The sequence below is a fragment of the Diceros bicornis genome, chromosome 2, assembly GCF_020826845.1.
Source record: "Diceros bicornis minor isolate mBicDic1 chromosome 2, mDicBic1.mat.cur, whole genome shotgun sequence".
Lineage (NCBI taxonomy): Eukaryota > Metazoa > Chordata > Mammalia > Perissodactyla > Rhinocerotidae > Diceros > Diceros bicornis.
The window spans coordinates 49,339,651-49,357,456 of NC_080741.1; the positions used below are offsets into that span (position 1 = coordinate 49,339,651).

At 42.4% G+C, this 17,806-nt stretch overlaps 1 protein-coding gene across 13 annotated transcripts in view; it reads right to left on the reverse strand.

Annotated features, from left to right (window-relative positions):
- Positions 1-17,147, reverse strand: part of MAP4 (microtubule associated protein 4) — a 197,379-nt gene extending 180,232 nt beyond the window's left edge. For 12 of the 13 annotated variants that reach the window (XM_058557467.1, XM_058557460.1, XM_058557418.1 and 9 more), the window contains exon 1: positions 17,060-17,147. The gene's annotated coding sequence lies outside the window, so the exon portion shown is untranslated. The remainder of the gene's footprint in view (positions 1-17,059) is intronic. The other variant, XM_058557429.1, reaches the window with a different exon arrangement.
- Positions 17,148-17,806: the final 659 nt, after the last annotated feature.

Sequence of the window (17,806 nt, forward strand, 5' to 3'; positions counted from 1 at the left end):
ATCATCACTTTGTTTAAAACCAATAAAACAACTGTCGGGGCCAGCCCAGTGGCGCAAGCGGTTGAGTGTGCGCCCTCTGCTGCGGTGGCCCAGGGTTTGCAGGTTCAGATCCCAGGTGTGCACCGATGCACCACTTGTCAAGCCATGCTGTGGAGGCGTCCCATGTAGAGTGAAGTAAGATGGGCCAATCTTCCTCAGCAAAAAAAAAAAAAAAAAAGAGGACGATTGGCTTCAGATGTTAGCTCAGGGCTGATCTTCCTCACAAGAAAAATAATAGAAAATAAAAAATAAATAAAACAACTGTCTTTTCTGACTTAAGTTCCCCTGCATGGCCACCTGAAATGAAAATCTGGGTGCTGTATTACTTGAAGCAGCCTTCATGATTAGATGAAAGTGAAAGTGGAGTTAATAGCCAATAAATAGACTTCATGATTGAATAATGCCAAGTAAAAGTAGAGTTAACAGTGAAAACTATATGAACTAAGTTGATAATAATAAAAACCATCCAGGATACCAACATTAGAATAATGGCAAGCTATGCTTACTTGGATCCTTTATGGTCCATAAAGCCTATGGACGTATTAAGTCTTAATTATTTCAGAATTAAACTACTATTGAACACCTCTCTCAAACCTCTGGCCTTGAAAATTCTCACCACATAGCTTTTATAAACGTAGGCTCAAGAACTGTCAGTCTGAAGCAGATCTCTGCAGCAAACAATAAATAGTTCAATCACCAAAAGGTATCTGCATCACATCTCAACTAGCACAAACTCAGTCACTTATAAATTACTGATCCATTTCCTTTGGACCATTATATAACAAAAGGCAACTCATTATGCTGATCGTTCTTGCCTATTAAAAAGTCTTATCATTTATGCTCATGAATAATATGTGGACATGAACTGCTACAGAACAAAGTTCCAGAGAATTCATCAAAACTATGGAATATTAAAAAAAATGGATCATAAGAAAAATGGACCATATACCTAAATGTAAAATGCAAAACTATAAAACTCCTAAAAGATAACACAGGAAAAAAGGTAGGTGACCTTGGGTTTGGTGATGACTTCTTAGGAAGAACACCGAAAGCATGATACACAAAAGAAAAATTTGTAAGTTGGATTTTATTAAAATTAAAATTTCTGATTTGCAAAATACACTGTTATGAAAATGAAAAGACAAACTACAAAGAGAAAATATTTGCAAAACACATATCTGATAAAGGACTGGTATCCAAAATATACAAAGAACTCTTAAAACTCAACAATAAGAAAATGAACAACTAGGGGCCGGCCCCGTGGCTTAGCAGTCAAGTGCGCGCGCTCCGCTACTGGCGGTCTGGGTTCGGATCCGCCCGCACCGACACACCGCTTCTCCGGCCATGCTGAGGCCGCATCCCACATACAGCAACTACAAGGATGTGCAACTATGACATACAACTATCTACTGGGGCTTTGAGGAAAAAAAAGGAGGAGGATTGGCAATAGATGTTAGCTCAGAGCGGGTCTCCCTTAGCAAAAAGAGGAGGATTAGCATGGATGTTAGCTCAGGGCTGATCTGCCTTACAAAAAAAAAAAAAAACAAAACTCAATTTTTAAAAATGGGCAAAATCTGAACAGACACCTCACCAAAGAAAATATATAATGCCAAGTAAGAGTATGAAAAGATGCTCAACATCATATGTCATCAGAGAACTGAAAATGAAAACAAGATTCTATTACACACCTACTGAAATGGCCAAAATCCAAAACACTGACAACAGCAAATGCTGAAAAGGATATGGAGCAACAGAAACTCTCATTCACTGCTAGTGGGAATACTAAACGGTACAACCATCTGGAAGAAGTTTGGCAGTTTCTTACAAAATTAAACATACTCTTACCATCTAATCCAGCAACCATGCTCTTTGGTATTTACTCAAATGAGCTGAAAACTTACATCCTTGCAAAAACCTGCACATGAATGTTTATAGCAACTTTATTCATACTTGTCAAAACTTGAAAGAAACCAAGATATTCTTCAATAGGTGAATAAATAAATAAATTGTGGTACATCCATACAGTGGAATATTATTCAGCAATAAAAAGAAATGAGCTATCAGAGATCTGCTATACAACACTGTGCCTATAGTTAACAATACTACATTGTACCCTTAAAAATTTATTAAGAGGGTAGATATAATGTTTTTTGTAGGAAGATTGGCCCTAGCTAACATCTGTTGCCAATCTTCCTCTTTTTTTATTTTTTTCCGCCAAGGCCCCCAGTACATAGTTGTATATCCTAGTTGTAGGTCTTTCTAGTTCTTCTACGTGGGATGCCACCACAGCATGGCTTGATGAGCAGTGAGAAGGTCCGTGCCCAGGATCTGAACCAGTGAACCCTGGGCCGTTGAAGCAGAACGCGTGAACTTAACCATTGCACCACCAGGCTGGCCCTGAGGGTAGATATAATGTTAAGTGTTCTTACCATAATAAATTAAATTAAAAATGAGCTATCAAGCCATGAAAAGATGTGGAGAAATGTTAAATGCATATTGCTAAGTGAAAGAAGCCAATTTGAAAAGGCTAAGAACTGTGTGATTCCAACTAAGGGGCTGGCCCGGTGGCACAAGCGGTTAAGTGCATGAGCTCTGCTGCGGCGGCCCGGGGTTTGCCGGTTCGGATCCCGGGTGCACACCGACGCACTGGTAGGCAAACCACGCTGTGGCGGCATCCCACATAAAGTGGAGGAAGATGGGCATGGAGGAAGATGGGCATGGATGTTAGCCCATGGCCAGTCTTCCTCAGCAAAAAGAGGAGGATTGGCAGATGTTAGCTCAGGGCTGATCTTCCTCAAAAAAAAAAAAAAAAAAGACAACTTACAGAATGGGAGAAAATAGGGCCAGCCCCGTGGCTTGGCGGTTGGGTGCTCGCGCTCCACTGCTGGCGGCCCGGGTTCGGATCCCGGGCGCGCCCTGAGGTGCTGCTTCTCCAGCCTTGCTGGGGCGGCGTCCCACGTGCAGTGGCTGGAAAGATGTGCAACTGTGACATGCAGCTATCTACTTGGGCTTTGGGGGGTAAAAAAAAAAGGAGGATTGGCAATAGATGTTGGCTGAGGGGCCAGTCTTCCTCAGCAAAAAGAGGAGGATTGGCATGGATGTTGGCTCGGGGCTGATCTTCCTCACAAAAAAATAATAATAATAATAATAAAAAAATAAAATAAAATCTTAAAAAAAAATGTATACACATAGAAGAAAAAGATTATAAGGGGATGTGCTCAATTGTTAAAGTGCTTATCTCTGGGAGATAAGTTTTCAAATGATTATTTTTGTCTCAATACTTTTCTATATTTTCCAAATATCCCATTTTCCTCAACGAACAAGTATTTTTTTTAAAAAAAAGATTATTTAGAAAAAGACAGGGCCGGCCCCGTGGCTTGGCGGTTGAGTGCGTGCGCTCTGCTGCTGGCGGCCCGGGTTCGGATCCTGGGTGTGCACCGACGCACTGCTTCTCCGGCCATGCTGAGGCCTTGTCCCACGTGCAGCAGCTAGAGGGATGTGCAGCTGTGACATACAACTATCCACTGGGGCTTTGGGGGAAAAAATAAATAAATAAAATTAAAAAAAAAAAAAAGACATATGAAGGATTTCTAATCTCATGTTCACTATCACTTTTTACAGACCTTCAGTATGTCTAGAGATCGCTACTGAACAGATCAGCATTCTCTGATGAGCTGGACTGGTTCATCTGTTTGCCCTATGCCCCAATCTAAGTACCACAAATTGCTGAAAAAGAGGGTTCAGCAATGCTCTTTGTGTTTACATTGCCAACAAAAGTCTGAATAACAACTGGTAGAGCCCAGTCTCCTTCAGACCCAAAATGCTATTAATAGGTTTGACAGCAATACTATAAAACAGTTGCACATCTCATTACTCACAAGCTTAAATGAACATTCTCTTATGAACTCCAGGACATTTAATGATTTTTTAGAATGGAAATCAAGAATGAGGCAGGCATCCTTCCAAAAAAAACAAATCTTTAGCTCTAACTAAAAGTTTACAAGAAATACACGGGGGACTGAGAACATGTTTAATACCATCACCAAGATGCAAGCTGCAAAATTCAGCATATGAAAAGGACATATGAAAAGTCAATAGGACAAATGACCCAGTTTTTTCAACATACAAACTGCAAGGGGCCGGCCCCATGGCTTAGCAGTTAAGTGCGCGCGCTCCGCTACTGGTGGCCCGGGTTTGGATCCCGGGCGCACACCAACCCACCACCTGCCGAGCCATGCTGAGGCGGCGCCCCACATACAGCAACTAGCAGGATGTGCAACTATAACATATAACTATCTACTGCAGCTTTGGGGAGAAAAAGGGGGAAAAAAAGGAGGAGGACTGGCAATAGATGTTAGCTCAGAGCCAGTCTTCCTCAGCAAAAAGAGGAGGATTGGCATGGACGTCAGCTTAGGGCTGATCTCCCACACACACACACACAAAATATATATATATACAAACTGCAACGAAAAAAAGAGGAAAGGAGATCTTGCTAAAGGAGACAAGAGACATATCCACCAAATGAAGACCTTGTTTGAATCCTGTTCGAACTGACCAGCTGCAAACAACATTTACGATAGTAAGGAAAATCTGAATACTAATTGGATATTTTTGTCAAATTTTGAGGTTCTCTGGTGATACTGTGATTCTATTTAAAAGATAAGTACTATCTTTTAAGATACATTCTAAAATATTTACATATGAGCTGATGTCTTGGATCTGCTTCTAAATAATCCAGTAAAAAAGGGTAGGGGAGTAGGTGTGGATACAGATGAATCAAAATTGGCCATGGATTGGTAATTACTAAAGAAAATGTTGGATACTTGGGGTTCATTTCATTATACTAATCTCAAGCTCTGTGATGCATTTGAAATTTTTCGTAATAAAAAGTTTCTTAAAAAAAAGAATGAGATGTAATCTATGCAGAAATAGAAGTATAATGATGTACACTTGAAATTTATACAATGTTATAAACCAATGTTACTGCAATAAACAAAAAATTAAAAATAATAATAATAATAAATGTATTGCAATACTTAAAAAAAAAAAGAATGAGGGGCCGGCCAGGTGGCGTAGCGGTTAAGTGTGCGAGCTCCGATGCGGCGGCCCAGGGTTCAGATCCTGGGTGCACACCGACGCACCGCTTGTCAAGCCATGCTGTGGCGACGTCCTATATAAAGTGGAGGAAGATGGGCACGGATGCTAGCCCAGGGCCAGTCTTCCTCAGCAAAAAGAGGAGGATTGGCAGATGTTAGCTCTGGGCTGATCTTCCTCACACACAAAAAAAAGAATGAGGGATACAAAAATGACTATTATGAAATCAAACTCACAATGATAGGACAATGCAACTGAGAGAAGTTTGGGAAATATAGATTTCAAGTAATGACCTAAAAAGTTTCCCTATGACCAGGCAAAGTAATATATGGACACTATCAAATCACATTTTAGAGCTTAATAGGATAGACTGAATAATACAGGTACACCTCATACCCCTATATTTCTCTACTAGTGCTGAAAAATGGATTAGAGAAGGCACAATTACTCTTGACTTACTCAACCACAGAACCATGCAGTCTTTGGCTACTTCCAGAAGTTCTTAATTTGGCCTAGCCACTACAGTTACCTTGGTGTTGATGGTATTGAATTTTTTTCTAACAAACAGAAATTTTCAGAGACCCCCAAATTTACACATATTCACCACCACTTTTGGAATGGCCAACCTATTACGCTGAGAATTCATTCTTCAAGAAATCATTTTAATATTATCTGATTAAAAGGGAACTGTGGGGAGCCAGCCCAGTGGCGCAAGCTGTTAAGTGCGCGCACTCTGCTGCGGTGGCGGCCTGGGGTTCGCCGGTTCGGATCCCGGGTGCACACCGACGCACCGCTTGTTAAGCCATGCTGTGGCGGGGTCCCATATAAACTAGAGGAAGATGCACACGGACGTTAGCCCAGGGCCAGTCTTCCTCAGCAAAAAAGAGGAGGATTGGCATTGGATGTTAGCTCAGGGCTGGTCCTCCTCACAAAAAAAAAGGGGGACTGTGAATTCTCTACTCTTCCTCTTTTTAAAGAATAGGATGCTTTTTAAAAGCAATTCTTTGTGTCTGGTAATGAAACATAGACAGAATAAGAACAAAAGAACAGGTCAGATCCTGCCCTTTGACAGCAAATGTTTTGTTTCCCCTGTCTCTCTGTGATTTAGTAAAAAAGAGAGAGAAAAAAAAGTGAGCTTGAGTTTATCAAAGAAGAAAATGTGAACACAGAATTAACAACCAACATAGCCAATCGTATTACCATAAGTACTCCTAGGTTCATAAAAGAACTATTTTGTGAATGAGGACAGAACACATTTCCCTAAAGAATACATAAAATCTAATTAAGGTTCCTATTCGAACACACGAAGTTTATGATCCAAAGTATTCTGAGTTTCAGAAACAAAGAATAACTAAGGGCAAGAGGTATAGAGAAGGAGAGATAGAAGTGAGAAGAATTAACTTTCCTGGACCTCAGGAAACATTTTACAATAGGTAAAAATAGTCTTACAATACTCCACTTCCCTTCTGCTCCATTTTCTATAGCATTATGCTACACTAAACTCCAGTACAATGGCATCTTTACCCCAGCATTAATTGAATATACATTTGGCAGTAGGGAAAGAGAAATGAAATACAAGACACAATCTCTGACTTCAAGAGGATCTCAGTCCAATGGAAAGGCATACATAATTTAAAAACAATGGGGACATCTGAAAGAATCCACACATATGCCAAGCTATTAGAGCTAATAAACAAGTTTAGCAAGGTTGCAGAACACCAGATCAATATAAAAAATCAGTTGCATTTCTATGCACTAGTAATCAACAATCCAAAAATGATATTAAGAAAACAATTCTATTTAAAATAGCATCAAAAAGTATAAAATGCTTAGGAATAAAATTTAACCAAAGAAGTGCAAGACTTGTACATTGAAAGCTACCAAACATTGTTGAAAGAAACTAAAGAAGACATAAATAGGGGCCGGGCCCGTGGCTTGGAGGTTAAGTGCGCGCGCTCCGCTGCTGGCGGCCCGGGTTCGGATCCCGGGCGTGCACCGACGCACTGTTTCTCCGGCCATGCTGAGGCCGCGTCCCACATACAGCAACTAGAAGGATGTGCAGCTGTGACATACAACTATCTACTGGGGCTTTGGGGGGAAAAAATAAATAAAATAAAATCTTTAAAAGAAGACATAAATAAACTGAAAGACATTCCATGTTCATGGACTGGAATACTTAACATTGTTAAGATGGCAATACTCTCCAAATTGATCTACAAATTCAATGCAGTCCTTACCAAAATTCCAACTGCCTTTTTACAGAAACTGACAAGCTGATCCTAAAATTCACATGGAAATGCATGGGATCCAGAATAGTCAAAACAATCTTGCAAAGAAGAATAAAGTTGGAGGACTCACACTTCCCAATTTCAAAACATACTCAAAGCCACAATAATCAAGACAGTGTGGTACTAGCATAAGGAGAGACATGAAGGTCAACGGAATAGAATTGAGAGTCCAGAAATAAACCCATACATCTAAGATCAATAGATTTTCAACACGAGTGCCAAGACAACTCAATGGAAAAAGAAAAGTCTTGGGCCGGCCCGTGGCTTAGCGGTTAAGTGCAAGCGCTCCGCTGTTGGCGGCCCGGGTTCGGATCCCGGGCCCGCGCCGGCGCACCGCTTCTCCGGCCATGCTGAGGCCGAGTCCCACATACAGCAATTGGAAGGATGTGCAGCTATGACATACAACTATCTACTGGGGCTTTGGGGGAAAATAAATAAATAAATAAGTAAAAATTGAAAAAAAAAAAAACTAGAAACTTTTGTGCCTCAAAGGAAACTCCAGAGAAAGTGAAAAGACAAAACGATTCACAGAATGGAGAAAATATTTGCAAATCATATATCTGATAAGGGATTTTTATCTAGAATATATAAAGAACTCTTATAATTCAATAATAAAAACCTAATTAAATATGGGCAAAGAATCTGAATATACATTCCTCCAAAGAAGATATACAAATGGCCAATAAGCACATTAGTCATCAGGGAAATCAAAATCACAATCACAATGAGATATCACTTCACACTCACTAGGATGGAATCAAAAAATATAATAACAAATGTTTATGAGGATGTGGAAAAACTGGAACTCTCATATACTGCTAATGGAACATAAAATGGTATGGTCACTTTGGGAAACAGTCTGGCAGTTCCTCAAAAGGTTAAACATAGAGTTACCATATGAATGAGTAATTCCACTCCTAGGTATATACCCAAGAGAAATAAAAACTTATGTTCACACAAAAACTTGTACACCAATGTTCATAGCAGCATTATTCATAACAGTTAAAAAGTAGAAAGAACCCACTGATGAAAGAATAAATAAAATGTGGTATACCCATACAATGGAATATTATTCAGCCATAAAAAGGAATAAAGTACTGATACATACTACAACATGGATGAACCTTGAAAACATTATGCTAAGTGAAAAAAGCCAGATATAAAACGCTATAAATTGTATGATTCCATTTATATGGTATGTCCAGAAAAGACAAATCCATAGACAGAAAGTTGATTACTGGTTGCCAGGGGCTAGGGAATGGAAAGTGACTGATAATGGGTTTGGGATTTCTTTTGTGGATGATGAAAATGTTCTGGCATTAGAGAGTGATGATGGCTATACAACACTGTGAATATACCAAAAACCACAATGACTTATATGCTTTAAAATGGTGCATTTTATGGTATGTGAATTATATCTTAATTTTTCTTTAAATATGGAAAGACATATACCCAAAGATATATATTGGTGAAAACACCCAAGAAGAGTACTTAACACAGACTAGGGTAGAAAGTCGTCAGAAAGGCTTTCTAAAGGTGACACCTGAGCTGATACTAAGGAAAATAAGTCTGTAAGTCTGCCTTATCCCCTGCCCCCTCCCCAGTCCTCCCTAAACCAGAAATCACTTATCTGTCACCTAAAGGAACACTTACTTTCCAATACAAATTATTTTAATAAAAATATATTCCACCTACAAGAAAATGACTGAGAGCTCTCTTGAATCCTCCCAGTGTATTTCTATTCCTAAAAGAGAAAATGGGTTAACCCAAATGAATACCTGACTGAGAATTTCAGATAGTTTAACAAAAACAGAGCTCAGAGAAGAGTCACTATAGGAAGCAACCCTTTTTTTAAGGGTGTCTATCCTCCACTCCCACTCACCACCTATCCCCAGTCTCCCCTAAATTCTTCCATTTTTCCTTCTTTAGAAAATACATCTTCTCTTAAAATTTTTCCACAGTAGTCTCAACATGGGGGTGGGAGTGGGGAGTCAGGGGCGAATTAATGAGATAGAAGCTATAACTATTTTATCTATGAATCATTTATAAGGCAGAACCTATAATTTGTCATAATAAAAAAGAATCATATAACCCAACTTCAATCAATAATCAATAGTTACCATTAGAAAGAACTAGCTGTGCCTTCAGAGTTGAAAGATGTCAAGTATTTTAATTACAATTTTGCATGCAAACTACAGCAGAAAATCAGAACCAACATCTCTTTTGGAAATACGTAAGTAATAAAAGTCAGAAAGAGAAAACAAAGCATGAAGCTTTTTCTCTAATCACACACTACTAGGATCTGATCTTGGCACTCTATAGGTGAATATCTTCTTAATCAACTCAAGTAAAAATACAGAAAGAATATATTAAAGTTATAGACAAAGGAAGGACAACAAAGGCACACAGTGTAATAGAATCAGGATTCAAAAAGTCCCCCTTGGGGGCCGGCCCCGTGGCGTAGCGGTTAAGCGTGCCCGCTCCGCTGCTGGCAGCCTGGGTTCAGATCCAGGGCGTGCACCGACGCACCGCTTGTCAGGCCATGCTGTGGTGGCGTCCCATATAAAGTGGAGGAAGATGGGCACAGATGTTAGCTCAGGGCCAGTCTTCCTCAGCAAAAAGAGGAGGATTGCCATGGATGTTAGCTCAAGGCTGATCTTCCTCACACACACACAAAAAAGTCCCCTTTGAAACAATGGACAGAAATTAGGAGTTACAGAAAGAAAGCAGGAGTGTAAAAAAAGTCCAATACATAGGTTCAGAAAAGCAACCAACCAAGGACCAAGACTTGGGTTAACAGCAGTTCTAGAGAAAAAGACCTAGAGGTGAGCTTACTACCAGACAAGTATGAACTAATGCTGAAAAGTGGATACTGAAAGAAAAAAGAATCTGATTTATTCTAAAGCAGCATTGATGGGAACTTAGTGGTAAGCTCCCCAAGGGCAGAGATCATTTTGAATTCCTTTATCATTTCACTTCCAAGGCCTAATACAGTTATCTGGATCAGACCATATCTGACAAACTGACAAACTGCAGCAGGTCCACAGGATGATGCCCAACATAGTAAAAGGTTCAGAAAGCACATTTCATGAGAAATGGCTGGGAGAAAAAAACTGTTTAGTCTGGAAAAGAAAAAACTTAAGCAGGACAAAATAACTGTTATTGAATAGCTTGTAAGGTGGAGACTGAAGCTACAGGGAATAATTGTAGACAGCAAAATTAGAACCAGTGAATAAACACTGCAGGGAGGCAGGTTTGAGATCATTATCAGGGAAATCCTTCTAAAATGACAAATTTGCAAACCAGGAATCGATAGTCACCAGCTGTGAAGTTCCTATCTTGGGGAATACTTGCACAGAGCGCTGGAGGAATCACATTGTGTGAAAAACTGCACTAGGTCATCTCTCAGATCTCTTCCAATTCTATGATTCTACAAGTAGGAAAAAGTCCAGAAAAAGAATTATTTTTGCTCTCAACACTGCCAAACGTTAAAAAAAAAAAATCTAAAAACCAGGAACCTCTTTAACTAAAAGGAGCAATCCCACCAAGAAGGGATAAAGGTTGACTTGTTAGTTAGTCAAAATACTTGATATGAAGAGATTGCTCTGCTTAGGATCAAGCATAGCACTGGGAGTGAGAACAGGTCATCAATTCCAGCTACAGTCACTCCCTGTTTGGCCAGGGGCACATGACTTCACCTCTCCAACTGAGCTGAAAAATAGTAATTTAAAATACCAATATTACAGGAGTATAATTTAACAACTGCAAAATGCTTTGGAAAATTTCTTTATGTAATAATTTAAAATTGCATTTTTCCTACCTTTACACATATACGAAGGTTGAACAATTAGGTAAATCTATTATAAATAACAAGAGCTAAGTTTCTCACTATCAGAGACAGAAGTTACAAATAAGCAAGGAGGGGAATGCTAGAATGAACTTTGTGGTGCTAGATTAAGAGTCAGAGAGACCAGTACAAACTCATGTTTATATTTATATACAGCTAGATACAGAAATAAACACAGATATGTGTGATACCTGGGTCAGTATACATACATGTATTCCCCAGCTCTGTCCCCTAAGACGGCCTAGAAGAAGGGATTAGTCAGTAGCAATAAGTATGCCTGGTTCATTTAGAAACCAGATCTTTGTTTCTAAATATTTTTCTCCAATAAAAGAAACAAGGGCTCCTTGGAGAAACGGCTGATTCCAGGGCTGGAATAGGGAAAATACAAGATGAGATTGGAGCATCTTGCAGCGCCAGAATTTTTAAAAAGTGCTCCGGAAAAGGTAGCAGGGGAACACACATGTCAAAAGAACATAGGTGCCAAATGGCCAAAGTTGGAAGAATTTGAGCAATAAAATATAGTATTATATTACAACCCAAAGAAAAATATAAATATTCATGAATCCATACTGATATAAATGACTGAATAAATAAATAGGGGCAAAGGTACAAATCTTCCCTACAGAAGAATCCAAATAATAAATGTAGAAGGAATGAAGGAAACAGAAAATCACCACTAGAATAACACAATAATAATTGCTGCTGCAGGCAAGTTTCCCTAATGAATGCTAAAATTAGTGGATGAAACTTTAAGGAAAAATGAGATCTTTGTAGGGCCTCACAGAATCTCCCCCAAAATACTTATTAATTACCGTGGGTGATTTTTAACATATGCTCACAAATTCTCTGATACTCGTTCCTTCAGGAGGCGGAGCTTAATTCCATTCCCCTGGAGTGTGGGCTTGACTTGGTGACTCACTTCTAGCTTCTAACAAACAAAGTAAGAAAAGGAAAAATTGTCACTTTAGTGAAACCAGGCAGACACTATCTTAAGGAAGTTATCAAAGTCAACATCAGTAATAAGTCATGTTGATATCAGGTATCCCATGATAAGAGATAGGTGACGGGAAGGGCATACCATCCCTATGGTATTCTTCCCTAAAATGCATAACCTCAGGCTAATGAGAAAAACATCAGAAAACCAAAAGTCAGGAACATTCTACAAATAACTGACCACTACTCTTCAAAGGTGTCAAGGAGAAAAAGGCAAGGAGAGACCAGGAAACTGTCACAGACTGGAGAAAACTAAGGAAACACGACATCTAAAGGCAATGTGTTGTCAATCCTGGATTGCATCCTGTAATAAAAAAGGGTATCAGTGTGGAAAAACTAGAGAAATCAGAGGAAAGTCTGTAATTTAGTTAATAATATTAAACTAATATTGATTTCTTAATTTTGATAAATGTATCATGGTTACATGTTAAAATGAGGAAAGCTAGATGAAGGGTATATGGAAATTCTGTACTATCTTTACAACTCTTCTGTAAATCTAAAATTATTTCAAAATAAAAGATTTTTTTAAATTTCATTTTGTTTGTAAAGTCAGAAAGAAAATGAGGAAAAGTTATAAATAAATTTTAAAAGATATTTAAATATATGCAAACTAATAAGATGGGTTTTATGGTGGTGAGAAGATTAACTTTTTCAACCTATCAAGAATCACAGGGCGGGCCCATGGTTTAGCGGTTAAGTGCACGCGCTCCGCTGCTGGCAGCCCGGTTCGGATCCAGGGCACGCACTGATGCACCGCTTCTCTGGCCATGCTGAGGCCGAGTCCCACATACAGCAACTAGAAGGATGTGCAACTATGACATACAACTATCTACTGGGGCTTTGGGGGGAAAATAAATAAATAAATAAATATAAAAAAAAAAAAAGAATCACAAAAGTAAACTGGGTTGACTTTCAAGCTTAAAATTTTAATGACATAGAAAATAGTTCCCATAAGGTCTGCATTGAGAGGTTAGCCTAGAAAGCTCTAAGAAGGCAATAAGTATGATCCCTCATGTATATCAGTTTCCTTCAACCCCTTTCTTGAGCCTACTTGTCCTCAACCCACTCACTCCCAGCAATAGGTCCACAGTAACCTGGGTTTTTTTTTTTTTTTTTTGGTGAGGAAGATCAGCCCTGAGCTAACATCCATGCTAATCCTCTTCTTTTTGCCGAGGAAGACCGGCTCTGAGCCAACATCTATTGCCAATCCTCCTCCTTTTTTTTTTTTTTCCCCCAAAGCCCCAGTAGATAGTTGTATGTCATAGCTGCACATCCTTCTAGTTGCTGTATGTGGGACGCGGCCTCAGCATGGCCGGAGAAGTAGTGCGTCGGTGCACGCCCGGGATCCGGACCCGGGTGCCAGCAGCGGAGCCCACGCACTTAACCGCTAAGCCACGGGGCTGGCCCTCACAGTAACCTGGTTCTGAAAGTGCCACTTAGAAGGACAAAGTGAAATCAGTAATATTTACTCGGTTTCCTTTTCAAACTGACCAAATCAAATAACCACCAAGATGACTTCCATTGGGTCATAATGTTCCTCTCAGATTTTCTTGCTTTTTAAAGAAAAATAAAGCCTACCCATGCTTAATATTAAAAAAAAAAAAAGAAAGGGGCCGGCCCAGTGGCTTAGTGGTTGAGTGCGGGCGCTCCGCTGCTGGCTGCCTGGGGTTCAGATCCCAGGCGCGCATGGACACACCGCTTGTCCGGCCATGCTGAGGGGGCGTCCCACATACAGCAACTAGCAGAATGTGCAACTACCACATACAACTATCTACTGGGGCTTTGGGGAGAAAAAGGGAAAAAAAGGAGGAGGATTGGCAATAGATGTTAGCTCAGGGCCGGTCTTCCTCAGCAAAAAGAGGAGGATTGGCATGGATGTTTGCTCAGGGCTAATCTTCCTCACAAAAAAGAAGAAGAAGAAGAAGAAAAGCGATGCCAAAAATTTGAAATGTCAACAGCAAAAGTTTAGAGCCAAAGGATGGATCACCAAATTCAGAAACAAGATGAGGAAAAAGAACAAGACACTGAGATCAAGAAGAACCATCTCTCTGACTAAAGCTAAGCCACCTATCTTGATGTAGGTGAGGGGTTCAAACCACACAAGCCCCTTCACAAGATGGAACACTCACTCCCACCCCCGCCCTATAACCACAAAAAAAACCACAAGCCGGTATCCTTCCCTGCTCTCAAGCCATTTTGAACAAGCCTGAGAAACCTCTCCTACTCTCCCCTGAAAGCCATGTTATGTAATTAATAAAAGTTTTCATAACCTCAAAAAAATTAAAAAAATAAAACTAAGCCACCTAAACATAAGAAAATCCAGGTGATTCCTTCACTTTCAGCAAACAATGGAAAATGACTTTTTTTTTTTCCTGAGGAAGATTCGTCCTGAGCTAACATCTGTTGTCAATCTTCTTCCTCTTTTTTTTTGGTTGAAGAAGATTCGCCCTGAGCTAACGTCTGTGCCAATCTTCTTCTATTTTGTATGTGGGTTGCCACCACAGCGGGGCCGCTGACAAGTGGTCTCTGCCAGGGAAGCAAACCCGGGCTGCCGAAGTGGAGCACACTGAAGTTAACCACTAGGCCACAGGGCCGGCCCCGGAAAATGACTTTTTATATGTAATGTAAACTTATTTGTAGATTTGGGGATTTTAACACAGGTAAATATATGCTGGGATGACAAATATATGAAGAGATGACTTAAAAAAACAACTGAGACAGAATGGGAAAATGTTTAAGAATCTCCTCAGCACTGTCAAACATTAGTATGTGTGTTTGTAAAATAGGGAAAGAAGGGAGACTCACCAGGCTTCTGTAACTTGATTAAAACATCCCCTAAGAACATCCAGTGCCCTTAGTTCCAATTCTTTAATCAACTGCATTCTTATTACTGATATGGCTGCCCAGAAACAAAGGAGGAGTCCCTGCCAGTGGATAATTAATTCCTATTGTGTACATGGCACTTAATACTTTCGATGTAAATAAACTGGTATTTGGTCTATCAGTCTCTGGTGAGTTTACTTCGCATGAATAAATTCTCAAGCACTTGAATCACACTTGTGTGAACCAAAAATTTTGAGTTTCTGAACTACTGTGTGGGTGTCAGAGAGACCTTGGTGTGGATGCCACTTAACTGCGTGACCTCTTATTCCTGTCAGTCTTAATTTCCTCATTCGTAAATAAATACCTACAACTAGTGCCTAGAAGATGGCAAGTACTCAGAAAGTGATAGCTTTATTATTTTTAAGCAAAATTCGAAAGCAACAGTATAACTGAGGTAAAAACATTTCATCTGAAAAGAAGTACTAAGGACAATCAAACCACATCAATATAAAAGAGACCCCCTGAAGAGAGCCGTCCCATTCTACAAAGCTGAGAAAAGTTAAAAAGCTGCAAGTAAAGTATCCCCTGCACTGTACAGATGGATGGAGTCTCTTGCTTAGCAACTCTAATGTTGTCTACCAAACACCCAGCCTGTAATGGTTAGAGCATGACAACTGTTCACTCTAAATCCATGTGCTCAGCTTGGATTCAGGACTGATTTATAAAAATAGCTGCTGCTGCTCTTTGAATCCCTTTGAGCTGATGACTGGGCAGTGTTACCCTATAGGCCTAGAGCAGCTGTATTCCCTCACCACACCCATTTCTCTGCCTACCCAGCCTAGCTGACGGCACCCCCCTCGCATCTCTGCAGCATACGATTCTCCCTCTTCCTGGGCTGAGTGAGCAAATTACAAGCACAAATATCCCCTGATGCAATGCCACAACCATCCCTGGGAAAGAGCAGAGGCAGTTGCCAAAAGCGCAGCAGCAGGGAAATGGGAGGGAGGCAAACACAGAGCAAGAACACTGCAACGCTAAGCAGCCCGGGAACGGGAATGGAGAGGCCCTGGGGAGCAATACTGTAACTGGACCAGAGGAGAGAAAGGAGAAAAGGGGCTTTCCAGGAGAAAGCTGGATAACACTAACCTCCCCGAGAAGTACCTTTCACTCTGGGTCTGGATCCTAAAACACAAACCTAAGCGTAATCACTGCCACCTTCCAAAAGCAGCAAATGAATTTAATTTACACGTTCCTGGATGGAAGCAAAACCCCCAACATTCCCCCAAGAGGCAATTTCACTAAAGAGCTCACGCAACACAACAGTGAAGAACCTGGTCCATGTACTAAACCACAATCTCTGTTCTCAGTAAGGTTTCCAACTGCCCCTCCTGGTTCCTCTCCCTATCGTCCTATCCCCACCCATACTGAAACCCCTTCGCACTCTCGCAGCCAGACACATGTTTAGTCCCCAAACAGCGCCACGGCCGACGCACGCACAGAGCCCGGGCTGGGGCGCGGTTCTCCAGCCACTCCCACAACCCAAGGGGGCACCCTCTCTAAGGCTCGCCTCAGCCCCACCTCAACTGACCCCCCAAAAGCCTCATGGAACGGCCTCTGAGTTCTCCTACTTCTCCGAGCCCCACCCAGGGCCCCAGACTGCAGCCGACCCTCGCTCCCCGGGCTCAGCCCGATCCCGAGCCCAACGCATGGCACTCGCCACCACGCTCGACCCCCAGAGCCAGACGTCTCGGCCTGCCCCGCCCCGCAGGCCCCCCGATCGCGCCTGGAAGACTCGCAAGACCACGCCCGCAGGCCCCCCGCCCGGCCAACCCCGCGTCCCGCAGGCCGACAGCCACCGCCCTTCCCCGCCTCAGGCGGCCCCTGTGGGGTCCCGAGCGGGCGCGAGGCGAGGCTCGGGCAGCCCCGGGATAGAAGTGAGGCCGCCCCTCCAACTGGGCCCCGCCCGCGGCTGCACCTACCCGCCGCCGCCGCCGCGCCGGAGCCGGAGCCGGAGGGAGCCGGGAGAGGGCCGGGAGGAGCCGGGAGGAGCCGGGAGAAGTCGGGAGGGGCCGGGAGCCAGCCAAGCAAGCCCGAGGGGCGGGGCGCAGGGAGGTGGCCGCTTCCTCGTCGCCCTCTTGAGGGCCGGCGCGAGGGAGGGGCGCCGCCGCCGCCTATCCCGCGGGCGCCGCTGCTCCTGCCAATAAGCGCGGCGAGGGGGCGGGCGGAGGGCTGCAGCGGACCAATGGGCGCTGGCCCCACCGCCTCGACCTCGCGGTGATAGAGGCGCGAGCGGAGGGCCGTTGGGGGCGAAGTACGCATGGGGGTTCCGGAATCTCGCCTCCCGCTGGCGTTAGCCGAAGCGGCTGGCGGGCAGACTGACCGCCCCGCTGCTGTGTGATGGTCGTCCCTTCTTTTTAGAACTTGGGTGCTTGGAGTAGGGAGGATGCGGTCGTCCGGGCACACGCGGCCGGGGTCGGGTTTCCCCCCCCGCGGGCCTGTAGGCTCTGTGATGTAACCTGGGCAGGGCGCGGGGCGGGACTAGGGCGCGGGCCAGCTGGTCGCTGGAACGTACCGTGGGGGCACGAGGCCGCGGCCGGGGGTCTCTCCAGGGGTGCGTGGCCACCAGCCGCAAGTGGCGTGGCTGGTCCAAGTTGAGATGTGCTGTCAGTGTGGAATACACACCGGATTTCCGAGACTTAATACAAAAAAATATATAAAATAG